Source organism: Ipomoea nil, unplaced genomic scaffold (assembly GCF_001879475.1).
Source record: "Ipomoea nil cultivar Tokyo-kokei standard unplaced genomic scaffold, Asagao_1.1 scaffold3172, whole genome shotgun sequence".
NCBI classification, from domain to species: Eukaryota; Viridiplantae; Streptophyta; class Magnoliopsida; order Solanales; family Convolvulaceae; genus Ipomoea; species Ipomoea nil.
Window position 1 is genome coordinate 2567328 of NW_017619600.1, and position 15000 is coordinate 2582327.

The window sequence follows — 15000 nt, forward strand, 5'->3', positions numbered from 1 at the left end:
GCAATTATTTGCACAAATTCAAGCAATGATACCATCAAAATATATAAACGATCCAAACCATATATTTAATTGCACTATATAATATTTGATGTTCTAATTTAAATAATTATATATCGATTCATATATTCTTAATATATTACAACAAATCAATTCCGTGCATCGCACGGGTGCAAATTCTAGTTATTATAAATTAAAATGCAAAGCAACATCCATCACTCTAATATAATTTATTTATGGAAAAATCGTAAAAAATATCCTTCTATAATCAACTATCAATGTCACCCATAAATTATGAGTTGTGTAAATATTGTCTCTCAATTATCAAAACGGTGCATATATAGTCTCTCCCGTAACAGACATGTGGTACCCCACCGCTGTCCATCGCAGGTACTTCGAATCCAAGAAAGGAAAAAATAACTAATGATTAATTTCCTCAGAAATCCTTGAGTTCCTAGAAATTTTCTTAGAAATCTTTGAGTTCCTAACCAATGATTAATTTCCTCAGAAAAGTGCTCAGAGATAAAGGTTTTACCTCCAATAGCTGAGTAGTTTAAGCCTTCATGACTACTTTCTCCAGCTTGTTGCTTCCCTTTTGTCATTTGCAATCTCAAGCTTATTGACTTGAACTTGGTTGAAGAGAGGTAGATGACTCAAGTGGTATTTTTTTTTTTTCTTTTTTTTGCACTTAGAAGAAGTTGTAGAATGCAACTTTGAATTTTCTAGGAGTAGAGATGGAGTCTTGAAGAAGATGAATTTTCTTTTTTTTGCTTGGGTTGAGGCAGTGTTCTGCCGAGAAGGAAGAAAGAAGGAGAGGGTTTCTACAACTTGATTTGGGGAGGATCCGAAAGAAGACCAATGTAGACGTATTGACCTATATTCCCACCAATGTGATCCCCATTACTATGGACTATCTCTAAAGTTTTGCATAGTTTAAGATGTCAAACAAGTTATGATTGAGAGAGACCACATCCCTCTCTTTGCTTTTTTGCCCCCATGTCGCACACCGGGGGTGCATTGATCGTGCTCGTCGTTTCTCGAAAGTATCTTTTTTTCTGGGAACATGGTCAAACAGAAATTCCTTTGTTAACGATTCTTCATACTTTTTCTACTTATGAGAGAGAAAAAATGCTCCAGTTTTCTCATGAACTACTACTAAAACCTACTTGGTTTTTGTTTTGTTTGTGGACAAACGATATCCGCTCAGGCCTATGAATGGATCCTTTTAAATCTACGGGTGCGATGATGATGAGTATATAAATCAATAAAGACCAAAAAAGAATAAATGGCAAGATCCATTTTATATCGATGGAGGGAATTTTGTTTTTTTTTTTTTTTTTTTTTTTGTTGTTTTTTTTTTTTTTTTTGTTTTTGTTTTTACCTATACATATACCTATGGGGAAGTTTATAAATGTAATGAAATTGAACAAAATAATATAATACAAAAATCTCTTACATACATTGAATGATTACTAATGAAATGAAGAATATTTCATTAGAAAAATACAAATTAAAGTTACTGGGATGATAAAAACTTTGCCCACTAACATAACATGGTGTGATTTGTTGATTGCTAAATTAGGATAACAGAGAATTCCTAATTAGATAATTAAACGGTCATAATTTGACATGTGATAAGTATATATATATATATATATATATATACTAATAAGAGCCCAAGAGAGTTAGGCCTATAATGGGTAGAAAAAATGGCGGTCACAGATTTTAATCAAATGAATGGCTCAGATTGATTAAAAGTTTGATCAGATTTAAATTTTACACTAAAATTTCCTAAAATACCCACACACCGTTACTAATTCCGTTAAAATTTTAAGAATAGCCGTTAGTTCACCGTTAACTTACTCATTGATTTCAATAAAAAAAAGTCTTAGGTTCGAACCTCATCCCAATCAAAGTTGGCATAATTAGTACTCTATTTTACTCTTATTAAATTATTATATAAATAATAATTTAGTAGTTACAACAAAAAATAATACATATGCATTTCTTTAATTTAGAATTATGTGTCCTCAATGCCTTTATTCAAAAAAAAAAAAATTATTCATTATCAATAAATTAAATAAGAGAAATAATGCATTCAAAAAAAAATAATAGAAATAATTTTATTAGTTATATTGTCTTTATTTTTTCTTCAATATAAAAATTCTTTATATTCAAATTTATTAATTGATTATATTCGCTACATTGTCCTTACAATGTCTTTATTCAGTGAAAAAAAAAATTATTAATTATCAATAAATTAATTAAAAGAAATATTTTCATTAGTTATATTGTCTTTATTTTTCTCAAATGTACAAATTTTTACATTCAAATTCATCAATTGATTATATTCACTACATTATCTATTATCTTTTTTGTGCACTACTTTTCTAATTAAATATCAAAGTTATAATACAAAATAATGCTATATATTTATTTACCAAGTATTTTATTAATACCATGAAAAAATTAAAAAAATATAATTAATAAAGCCAACCATATTAACTACTTGAGAGATTTTGTGACAAAGAGAGTATTCAAATTAAATCACACAACAAATTGAAGTGAGAACTACCTCGCAATGTCCTTTTTTACAATTAGCAGTTAGCGGTTAGCGTTAGCGGATTATACTAGCGGATTTGACCAGCGAATTTATTTAATTATTAACATTTGGTAGAAAAAATGACCGCCAAATTATTAAATCAAATGAACGGTTCATATTGTTCAGGTTTTAATTTTTTTCTTTTAAGATTTTCTAATTTATCCTTAATTATATGATTATCCATTTAACTTTTCCGTTAATTCACCGTTAGTCTAATTCTAATATTAAAGTCTAATATAGAATTATAACTACACCATTAATCTAATTCTAATATTAAAGTCTTAATAGAACTTAACCACAAATCCTAATGTCGGAATCTCCTCAAACAATATTAGTATATATTTAATATTTTATGCCCTAATTTTTATTTGTTCTCCCTTATGTCCCGTATTTGGTTTCAACTATACCTATACAATTATTTTATTGACAATTATAATCAATCTTGACTATATTATCTTGCATTTGTAAACTTAGAATTACCTATTTAACTCGCACGGGCTTAGCTCAATGATTTAGTGGGTAGTATTTGGGAGAAGAGACCAAGGTTTGAACCTTGGCGGCGGCAGTGCGGGAATTATGTCCAAAATGGGCAGATTCCTTGTGCGTATCAGCATTTGGCCCTGTCTGCTGAACCATTGAGTCACCGTGATTTACAACTTCCCACAATGCTCTGTCGGGTCGGAGTGTGGGGGGCCCTTGGGGTTGGGGACTCAATCTTTGGGAGAAGAATTACCTATTTAAATACGCAAATTCAACCTTCAATTATCTATGAATGAACAATTTCAATATAATTCTGCCTTAATATACTTTAAAGTACTTATTTAACAAAAAAGCATTGGACATTATCCCAATCGCGCAATGCGCGTAAAAAACTAGTATACTAATAAGAGCCCAAGAGAGTTAGGCCTATAATGGGTAGAAAAAATGGTGGTCACAGATTTTAATTAAATGAATGGCTCAGATTGATTAAAAGATTGATAAGATTTAAAATTTACACTAAAATTTCCTAAAATACCCACACATCGTTACTAATTCCGTTAAAATTTTAAGAATTGCCGTTAGCTCACCGTTAACTTACTCATTGATTTCAATAAAAAAAAAAAGGTCTTAGGTTCGAAACCCATCCCAATCAAAGTTGGCATAATTAGTACTCTATTTTACTCTTATTAAATTATATAAATAATAATTTAGTAGCTACAACAAAAAATTATAGATATGCATTTCTTTAATTTAGAATTATGTGTCCACAATGCTTTTATTCAAAAAAAATTATTCATTATCAATAAATTAAATAAGAGAAATAATTGTATTAGTTATATTGTCTTTATTTTTCTACAATATAAAAATTCTTTATATTCAAATTTATTAATTGATTATATTCGCTACATTGTCCTTACAATGTCTTAATTCAGTGAAAAAAAATTATTAATTATCAATAAATTAATTAAGAGAAATATTTTCATTAGTTATATTGTCTTTATTTTTCTCAAATGTAAAAATTTTTACATTCAAATTCATCAATTGATTATATTCACTACATTGTCTATTATCTTTTTTGTGCACTATTTTTCTAATTAAATATCAAAGTTATAATACAAAATAATGCTATATATTTATTTACCAAGTATTTTATTAATACCATGAAAAAATTTAAAAAATATATATAATTAATAAAGCCAACCATATTAACTACTTGAGAGATTTTGTGACAAAGAGAGTATTCAAATCACACAACAAATTGAAGTGAGAACTACCTTGCAATGTCCTTGTTTGACAATCAGCAGTTAGCGGATTATATTAGCGGATTTGACCAACGAATTTATTTAATTATTAACATTGGGTAGAAAAAATGACCGCCAAATTATTAAATCAAATGAATGGTTCAAATTGTTCAGGTTTTAATTTTTTTTTTAAATTTTTCTAATTTATCCTTAATTATATGATTATCCATTTAACTTTTCCGTTAATTCACCGTTAGTCTAATTCTAATATTAAAGACAATATAACTAATACAATTATTTCTCTTATTTAATTTATTGATAATGAATAATTTTGAATATAAAGAATTTTTATATTGTAGAAAAATAAAGACAATATAACTAATACAATTATTTCTCTTATTTAATTTATTGATAATGAATAATTTTTTTGAATAAAAACATTGTACATACATAATTCTAAATTAAATATCGAAATGCATATGTATTATTTTTTGTTGTAACTACTAAATTATTATTTAATTTAATAAAAGTAAAATAGAGTACTAAATATGCCAACTTTGATTGGGATGGGGTTGGAACTTCGAACTTAACACCTTTCTTATTGAAATCAATGAATAAGTTAACGGTGAACTAACAGAAATTAACGGAAAAGATAATATTTAACGGAAAAGTTAACGGATAATCATATTCATTAAGGATAAATTAGTAAATCTTAAGAAAAAATTAAAATCTGATCAATCTTGACTATATTATCTTGCATTTGTAAACTAATATTAACGTCTAATATAGAATTATAATTACACCATTAATCTAATTCTAATATTAAAGTCTTAATAGAACTTAACCACAAATCCTAATGTCGAAATCTCCTCAAACAATATTAGTATATATTTAATATTTTATGCCCTAATTTTTATTTGTTCTCCCTTATGTCCCGAATTTGGTTTCAACCATACCTATACAATTATTTTATTGACAATTATAATCAATCTTGACTATATTATCTTGCATTTGTAAACTTAGAATTACCTATTTAACCCGCACGGGCTTAGCTTAATGGTTTAGTGGGCAGTATTTGGGAGAAGAGACCAAGGTTTGAATCTCGACGGCGGCAGTGCGGGAATTATGTCCAAAGTGGGCAGATTCCTTGTTCGCACCGGCATTTGGTCCTGTCTGCTGAACCATTGAGTCACCGTGATTTACAACTTCCTATAATGCTCTGTCGGGTCAGAGTGTGGGGGGCCCTTGGGGTAGGGGACTCAACCTTTGGGAGAAGAATTACCTATTTAAATACGCAAATTCAACCTTCAATTATCTATGCATGAACAATTTCAATATAATCTTGCCTTAATATACTTTAAAGTACTTATTTTTAAAAAAAAAAACATTGGGCATTATCCCAATCGCGCAATGCGCGTAAAAAAACTAGTATATATATATATATATATATATATATATATATATATATATATATATATATATATCAACTCAAATGCGGCCAGATCTAGACGTGCAGTCAGTACGACTTAACCATTAGTTATGTAAAAACGCACCAATAGTGTTAGAAAACGCACAAACAATGAAATGCACCAATGCACTACAAAAACGCGCCATTAGGTACGCATAAACGAACCACACGGTGTTCGAAAATGCACCACACGGTGTTCGAAAACGCACCATTAGGCCTGGTACGGTATGGTGCATTTTTTTTTTTTGGTGTGTAGTGCGTTTTGTGATGCATTGGTGCATTTCATTGTTGTGCGTTTCCTAACACTATTGGTGCGTTTTTGCATAACTAATGGTGAAGCCGCACTGACCGTACGTTAAGGCCTAGTCGCACTGGAACTTGGTCATATATATATATATATATATATATATATATATATATATATATATATATATATATATATATATATATATATATATATATATATATATATATATATAGCTTAGGTGAGAACGTTAGAACAAATCGTGTGCATCCATCTAATATTTTTAATGGTCTAGATTAGATTAAGTGTGTGCGAACGCGAATTAAATTTGTGCAAACGCGATTAAGTGCGTTTGCACACATTTAATTCGCGTTCGCACACACTTAATCTAATCTAGATAGTTAAAAAATATTAGATGGATGCACACGATTTGTTCTCACGTTCTCACCTAAGCAAGTGTTCTCATTGGAACACTACTCTATATATGTGCGGTTAAATCTTAGTCATTGATCTTTCTTAAATCAACATCTAGGATTACCAAATTTTTTTTTAAAAAAATGCAGTGGCAATTTGGTAATTTTTGCATCTAGGTTAAATTTAAGGTGCGTAAGTTTTGTGCTTAAGGTGCGTGGGTTGTGTACTTAATGTGAGTAGTTGTTGAAACTTAAGGTGCGCGAGTTTTGTGCTTAAGGTACGTGGGTTTTGTGCTTACGGTGCATGAGTTTTGTGCTTAAGATGCATCCTTCGCACAACTGCACGGGAACCCTTACCCTCATCTGAACCCTTCCCTATATATATATAGGGAAAGGTTCAGGTGCGGGGGAGCGCTTTCGTTCGGTTGTGCGGTTGGACGCACATTAAGCATTAACTGACGCACTTTAAGTACAATACACACGCACATTAAGCACACAAACAAAACACCTTCAGAACACAAACTCACGCATGTTAAGCACAAAACTCACGCATGTTAAGCACAAGCCTCACGCACCTTAAGCACATAACTCAGGCACCTTTTAAGTTTCAACAACTACTCACATTAAGCACAAACTCATGCACGTTAAGCACAAAACTCACGCACCGTAAGCACAAAACTCACGCACTTAAGCACAAAACTCACTCACTTAAGTTTGAACAACAACTCACATTAAGCACAAACCCACGCACATTAAGCACAAACCTCACACACATTAAGCACAGGACTCACGCAGTTGAAGTACAAAACTGACGCACGTTAAAACCGCACGGGAACACTTAAATGCATATATATATATATATATATATATATATATATATATATATATATATATATAGAGCAGAGATCCCATGCGGCTATAACACTAGGTGCGGCAGTGCAGTCATATAAGGGCCATTGGATTAAACAACATCAACGGACCATACTGATTCTCATTAGCGCGCTTGACTTCGACATAACCGCGACGGAGGGGGCAAAATTGTCCAATAATTATAATTCAAAACTGATAGTTTCCTCCTTCTACAAGCTACACCGGTCCATTCGCTAATTCACAATCCCAAAGCACGAGAGCAGTTTCACTCCTCCCAACGACGACGAAGCCTACGCGAAGACGACGATCGACGATCGCCTCAGCACAAAAACAGAGAGCTACTGTCAAAACACACCACTACGTTTGCGATAGGAAGCAGAAACCCTACACCGCAGACCAGTTCGACTACGACACCCCAAAAAAATGGTGAACAAGGGCAAACAACCAGTGACGAAGAGTAAACAGCCATCGCCGAATGGTATGCACTCAAACTCTAGACACAAAAACCAACTTCAACATGACAGTATTTGATATTTCCTTTATTAGTAGTGTATTTTGTATTATGTAAAAGGAATAGAGCAATTAACAGTGTTGTGTGTTTTATTTGGATGATCGGTGTGTCTTGACATAATATTAGTGTGTTTTTGGTTCTATCCTAACTATGACATCTAATATTGTGTTGTATGGGGATTATCAACGTGAATGTAGTGTATATTTCGTTTAGTGTTGGTGTATTCTGGACTATATAACTTGAATAGAGAAAATAACACTGTTGTGTGATTTATTTGGGTGATCGGTGTATCTTAATCTAATATTATGTTGTCTGGTGAATATCAACGTGAATGTAGTGTATATTTCAGTTAGTATTGGTGTATTCTGGCCTATGTAACTTGAATATAGAAAAGAACAATGTTGTGTGTTTTATTTGGGCGATCGGTGTATCTTAGTCTAATATTGGTGTGTTTTGTAGTACATTTCAGACTATGACATCTCAAATTGTGTTGGTTTTTTGGGCATTATCAGCATTATTGTAGTGTGTATCTAATTTAGTATTGTTGTATTCTGCACTATGTAATTTGAATATGGAAAATTACATTGTTGTGTGTTTCATTTTGGGATATCAGTGCATTTTTACCCTACATTAGGGTATCTTTTAACACTGAGGCTATATCATGATTAGATTAATATCACTGAATTCATGCAGACAAGAAGAGAAAGGCATTAGAACAAGGAGAATCATCAAAGCCAAAACATCAACGGAAGCAACTAGCACTAGCATTCCGTGATAGAATAGAAACATAAATACAAGAGCAAGTTGCTGATGACAGCTCTGATCATGAAGTTGAAGATGAAGAAACAGACCTAAAGATACGGCCACTGCCCACACAGCTAACGAAACCAATTGAATCGCTGACCCAACCACAATGCAGAAGTGTACAAGATATTGGGCTAGGAAGGATACTTGATCTCAAAATCACCAACCTGCCAAGAAAGATGGGGATGTGGCTAGTCGAAAACTATGACTCTAGGAGCAACACACTGAGTCTACCATCTGGTGAAAGGCTCCCAATCACAGAAAATGATGTTGCTGCCACCTTGGGACTGCCACTTGGAGACATAGAAATCACTAAGAGGGAATTCAAACAAGTATCTGATCTCTTGAAAGACTGGAGAAAAATCTTTGGGAAGGATACTGGCCACATCACCCCCCATGTCATGGCTGAAAAGATGCTAACATTAAAAGCTGGTGACCCTTGGTTCAAAAGGCATTTTGCACTGCTTGTTATGAGTGTGTTGATTGAGCCACAAGTTAATGGTTATGTCAACCAAAACTACATCGACAACCTTCTTAATGTACGCAACATCAAGAGACTAAATTGGTGTAGAATGCTCATCAACTCACTCATCGCCAGCAAACAGGCATGGCTTGACAGCGCTGATGGAAGATATGGAGGCCCAATTGTTTTCCTAACGGTAAATAATCCCCCAAACATGCTTGTAATTATTTACTTATCAATATATTAATACTCTAAACTACCAAGTGCAGGTATTCTATGTTGACCGTGTTGTTCTATACCGGAGGACTATCCCACAAAGCTTCCCTGCCATGAAGAATTGGACATTTAAGTTGCTCCGTCAACGACAGTAAGCTGAGATTAAATTGGAGGCTTTGGATATGGGCGGGTTGATTATGCCTTGCCATTTGAGAGCACACCATGCAGTGACCAGAACCCCAGCATAGGACAGTCTGATGTACCACCACAACCACCATCATGTGAAGAAAATGCACCACTTCCCCATGGATTACAGGTAAACAGAACACTTTAGCCAGACTCATGTGGTATTTATTGTGCATACTTCTGTATATATTGGTGTGTTTATACTACAGTCCTTCATTGGTGTGTGTGCACTCTATTGACTGTTTTTTTTTTTTTTTTTTTTTTTTTTTTTTTTTTTTTTTTTTTTTTTTTTTTTTTTTTTTGGGCTGGTGCTTTACTTATTGTTGACTGAGCATAACTTTCTGGTGCATATACAGGAGTTTATTGATGAGGTTACTACCAACACAAGGACGATTGCAAAAAGTTTACTGAGAATTTCAAGGCTGATTGAAAATGCACCTACAACAGTATTGGAGCATGACACATTCAAGCAGATGTACTGTTACCAGTAAGGACAGTTTCACCATGCCATATCCACCGGTCATATCCTATCTTAAAACCACGACGTATCAAATGTTCCTTAATTTGTTCAGAACTACGAAACTTTTTTAGATTTCTACAATCATAACAAGGACACATTATATAATTTTCACCAATTTTACTTGCATATTCCTCGGCAATTTTAACAAACTCTTGAACCCCATGAACATATTCAAGTGTATTGCGTTTTTTATACATCCAACTCCGATCCATATCTCCTATATATTGTCACACAACATTTAAGAAATGATAAATGAGTTAGTTTCTTAAGTTATAACTTAAAGGTTCAAATTAAAGCTTTAACTAAATTTATCAACAATACCTAACATATACAATAATACACAACGAATTTGTCAACAATGTCTAACTTATACAATAATACACAACAAATTTGTATATACAATAAACAAATAATACAATAATTAATGATTTACGAATACATCAAATGCAATGTAGGTAATTTTCTTCCACCAATGCTACAATAACCTTTGATCCACAACTACTAAAATAACTATTAATATTTTAACCAAGTAACAACATTATCCAAATTAAAACATTTATAAAATTATACGGTAAAGGTGCAATCTCTATAAATAAATAATACAAATAACACAACAAATTTGTATATACAACAATAACAAATAATACACAATAAACAACAATAACAAATATACAATAATACACAATAAACAACAATAACAAATAACAAAAAAAAATTAAAATAATTAATTATTTTCGAAAAAAAAAATAAAAAATTAAACAAACTCACCGTACCTCTGCCGGCGTTCGTAGCAGCGACGGTGGTGGCGGGGGATGTAGCAGCGGCGACCGGCGTCCGGCGTTCGTAGCAGCGGCGGTGGCGTGCGATGTAGCAGCGGCGACCGGCGGTGGTTGGCGTGGTAGCAGCAGCGGAGACCGGCGGTGCTTGGCGTGCGAGGAGCAGCGACGACCGGCGGGTGTGAGGTCTGAACGGCGGACGATGAACGGCGAGCGAATTGAAGGACGGAGGAAGGAGACGGCGGAGAGGTCTGATTTGGGGGGTTAGGGCGGAGAGCGGGCTGAAATGCTGAATTGGATTTGAGGGTAGATTAGAAATTTAATTCGCGTCCAAAGTTGCCAATTTTGGACGCGAATTATATCCGCATTAAGTCATTCGCGTCCAAAGTTGGCAACTTTGGACGCGAACTTTGGTCTCATTAAATTATTCGCGTCCAAAGTTCGAAACTTTGGACGCGATTTATTTAAAAAAAAAAAATATAGTGGCAATTTAATTACAAAATTGCCACCGCACTACACATTCGGCGTCCAAAGTTGTAACTTTGGACGCGATTTATACGATCTTATTGATATTTTTTGTACTAGTGTGCTAGACAGATGCTTGGATTCAAAGCGCAGGAAGATGGAAAACTGACATTTACCCAGCAAGAAGATGCCTATTGAAGTGACCCTGAGTTCTTGGAAGCAGTTGATGAAATTGTCCGTGCAGTAAACAAGAGGAATTTTTTAAATCATATGCCAACTTTCAGCCTGGGATTGTCATAAGAGGGACCAAATAGAGACTCGACAACTGTGAATGATAATGCACAAGACTACCAGGACATTGATGAAGCTCCAGAAAATGAAGACGTCCAATTGGATGGGTTAGATGGTCAAGCAACAGATAAAGCTCAAGAAGACACCGAGAACATAAACAATGCCCCCAATCAAGAAGGTGTGCAAGAAGCTGAACATGTGAATATAAATGATGAGGTAAGAGCATTCTATTAACTTGACAACACAAAAAGGTAAAAATACAGTTAAAAATAAAAATCAGACACTAAACTTTAAATGTTACAGATTACACCAGTAGGCCAAGGCCAGGAGGCCCCTGGTTCAGATCCACCACACCCACCACAACCAGCAGACAAGGGGAAAGGACCAGCTAGAGTAAACAGCCCAATTAGACCAAGACCGTCCTCATACGTACTTGATCTGGACCAACCAATATCTCCAACAGAAGAAGCAATCAGGAAATGGGTATTGGAAAACCCTAACCCAAATCTGTAAGCACAACACATTCTAAAAGTTGGTGTGTTATTGATATATGTTGGTGCATTCTATAATAATGTTGGTGTATAAATATCTTATATTAACTGATGCATTATTTGATAAGAGTTGGTGTGTTTATATGATATGATGTGTGCTTTCACACATTGGGTGGGGGGGCCCTATTAGTATAAAAGTTGTAGTGTGTTATGCACATGTTAATAATGCATATTTTGGTATGTGTTGGGTTGTTCACATAGAATGATTTGTTAACTGATTGTGGTGTGTAACTAATATCTCTTTGGTGTATTTATTCATTATGGTGGAATATTACTACCTTTGGTACTTATAATATACATTATTCCTGCATTTTATTTATATTATCTTCTGTATACGTATTACAAGGACCCAAGAACTATTCAAGTATGAAGGAAGAGTAGTCTACTGGAAAGATATGCTGACAATGAAGCCAAATACAGATATTGCAGTCTCTATAATTGATGCTTGGGCACTCATAATCAACATTTGCGAAGCAGAGAGGGGTTGTACAAAATTCATTGCTTCAACTTGGTCAACTGTAAGTGAAAAAATGCAAAACTAACTTCATCTTTAAAAAGATTAAACTTCTAACAAAAATACCATTGAACTTTTGCAGCTGTACACAGTTGTGGACCCACAAGGAGATGAGGATGTGAGATTTGGAAGATTCAAAGCAAAGTACCTTGAGGACAAGGCCATTACAGTAGACGTTATGTGGCACAAGATTCTATATGTAAGATAGTAATATATTATATTCACTGCTTTATATTTTCCTTACTGCTTGAATTTTGTCTTTAAACATTGGTTGGTGCATTCTATTAGTTACTCGTGTGTGGTGTATTACTATCCATACTTTGGTGCATATTGTGACTCATGTTGGTGTGTTCCATGCTACCTACACTAAATTAAGTATTTGTTGCTATGACAGTTTCTGTTTCCAATAGTGGCATCCAACCACTACTACCTGATGTCTATTAGCCCGCTAATGGAAAGGTACGACATCATTGACAACTCTTCAGTGACTGTGAAGAAGGAAAACAAGTATGGATATGTGATTGCGAATATGGTAACACACGAAACCCTAAATGATTATGTATTTTTGATATACAAAGACAACAAAATACTAATATTTGTATGCAATTACTTGATGCAGCAAAAATTCTTTTCAAAGTTCTTGTTTGATATGAAATCCACGTACAAAGCTGAGAAAGTGCAAAAACTAAAATCTAAAATAATGAAAATGCCTTGGAGAGATCCCAAGAACAAGGTGGATTGTGGCATTTTTCTCATGCGCCATTTGGAGACTTTTCGAGGACAGATACAAGGAGAATGGCAATGTGGATTGCATAAGAACAACAAGGACCAATTGAACAAACTAAGAGTGAGGTACTTGGCTGCCATGGTCATGCCAGATGTAAACGAGCACAGAGAAAGGAACATTCAGCAGGCAGCAGAGTTTGGTGTTTGAAAAGAAATTCAGGAGGCAGATAGACATTTGGATGGTTGATGTCTATATTTTTGTGATTACTTTTAAACTAGTTACTCTTTTGTGATGGCACACAGACAATGTCAATTCACCATGTACTTGGTACAACTATAACACACCATTTTGAGCGCTACAATGCACTATGTACGTGATTGAACTGCACTTTAAAAATGCCCCACTTAAAAGCACCATTATAAGAACTAATATGCACCATAACAAGCAATCTTACAAGTCAGTACACAAAGTGTTAAAATACATGCCAGATACTAGATTAAATCACACCACTACATGATAACCTCAAAAGACACCATTCCAAGAATTCAAATGCACCAACAACAGATATAAAAAGCATCGCACCGTTAATTAAAACGGACCACATCATTCTAAATACAATAATGCACCAGATGACAAAGTAAAACACACCATTCCCAAAACTGTCTAAATGCACCAGTATACATTATAGAAAACACTATAACTTGTGTTAAACGCACCACATGCTGTAATAAAATGCACAATTTCAATTATACAGCAAAATCCTGATTTTATGTTTTAAGATAAAATGTGTGCACAACTGTAAAAAACATCTAAGTCCAAAAGAAAGCAAGAAAAAAAAAAAACAAAAAACAGACACATATCTAACCATTTAAAGGGCATGTCCTACTATTGTGCCCATATTCATCACAAGTATGACATTTTCTTGATTGCTTTACACACTTATGGACAGCTTTCTCCCTTGCACTCTTCAACCGCTTGCCACTGCCCTTGTTCTTAGCTTGGATAGGATCATGCACCTCCACTGTCGACTCCTGCGACACAACTCCACAAACTGAATTAATCACGCTTTGCTTGCTGCAGCCAGCCACCGCACTGCCATTCTCACTACCATCTTGTAAAAATAATTGCCTTTGCTCACAAATAATTAACACGTCGTAGCTGTGACAAACGTTCTATATTACCATCGGCCAGTCCCACACAAGCATATATGTCAGACCACAGTATATTAGTAAGCACCCTAACATTCTCCACTTTAGAAGATTAATCAACAATTGTATCATCAATATCAAATATTGGCTTCAAACAAGCACCTTTTGTCCACCGATCCACCAAATACCTCGAAGGAATGCTCTCAAGACCACGATCTTTAAAAACAAAAAAAATATGCCTACACAACAACCCCATCCGCTCAAACATCTTGCAAGAACAAGTAGCAGTATAATCAGACAAAACAAGCTCCACACACCATGGCCGTTGGTCACCATCTTTTATCACATAAGACACATGATCATCACAATCGCACAAAGATGCCACTCGACACGAAAAGCAAGCTGCACAAATCTCTACTTGAACATCATAAAATACAGAAATGGTTTAAACATCCATTGCATGCTTTTCCAAAGCCAATGGTGTCTTCAAAACAGGAAAACAATATTCACAAT

At 34.0% G+C, this 15000-nt stretch overlaps 1 protein-coding gene and 1 long non-coding RNA gene across 2 annotated transcripts in view; one reads left to right on the forward strand and one right to left on the reverse strand.

The window, feature by feature from the left end:
- Positions 1 to 1804, reverse strand: part of LOC109168126 (putative late blight resistance protein homolog R1A-4) — an 82642-nt gene extending 80838 nt beyond the window's left edge. The window contains exon 1 of the mRNA XM_019317173.1: positions 1798 to 1804. The gene's annotated coding sequence lies outside the window, so the exon portion shown is untranslated. The remainder of the gene's footprint in view (positions 1 to 1797) is intronic.
- Positions 1805 to 6635: 4831 nt separating this feature from the next.
- LOC109168133 overlaps positions 6636 to 15000 on the forward strand; it is a 19552-nt gene continuing 11187 nt past the window's right edge. The window contains exon 1 of the long non-coding RNA XR_002051992.1: positions 6636 to 6647. This is a non-coding gene — a long non-coding RNA (uncharacterized LOC109168133). The remainder of the gene's footprint in view (positions 6648 to 15000) is intronic.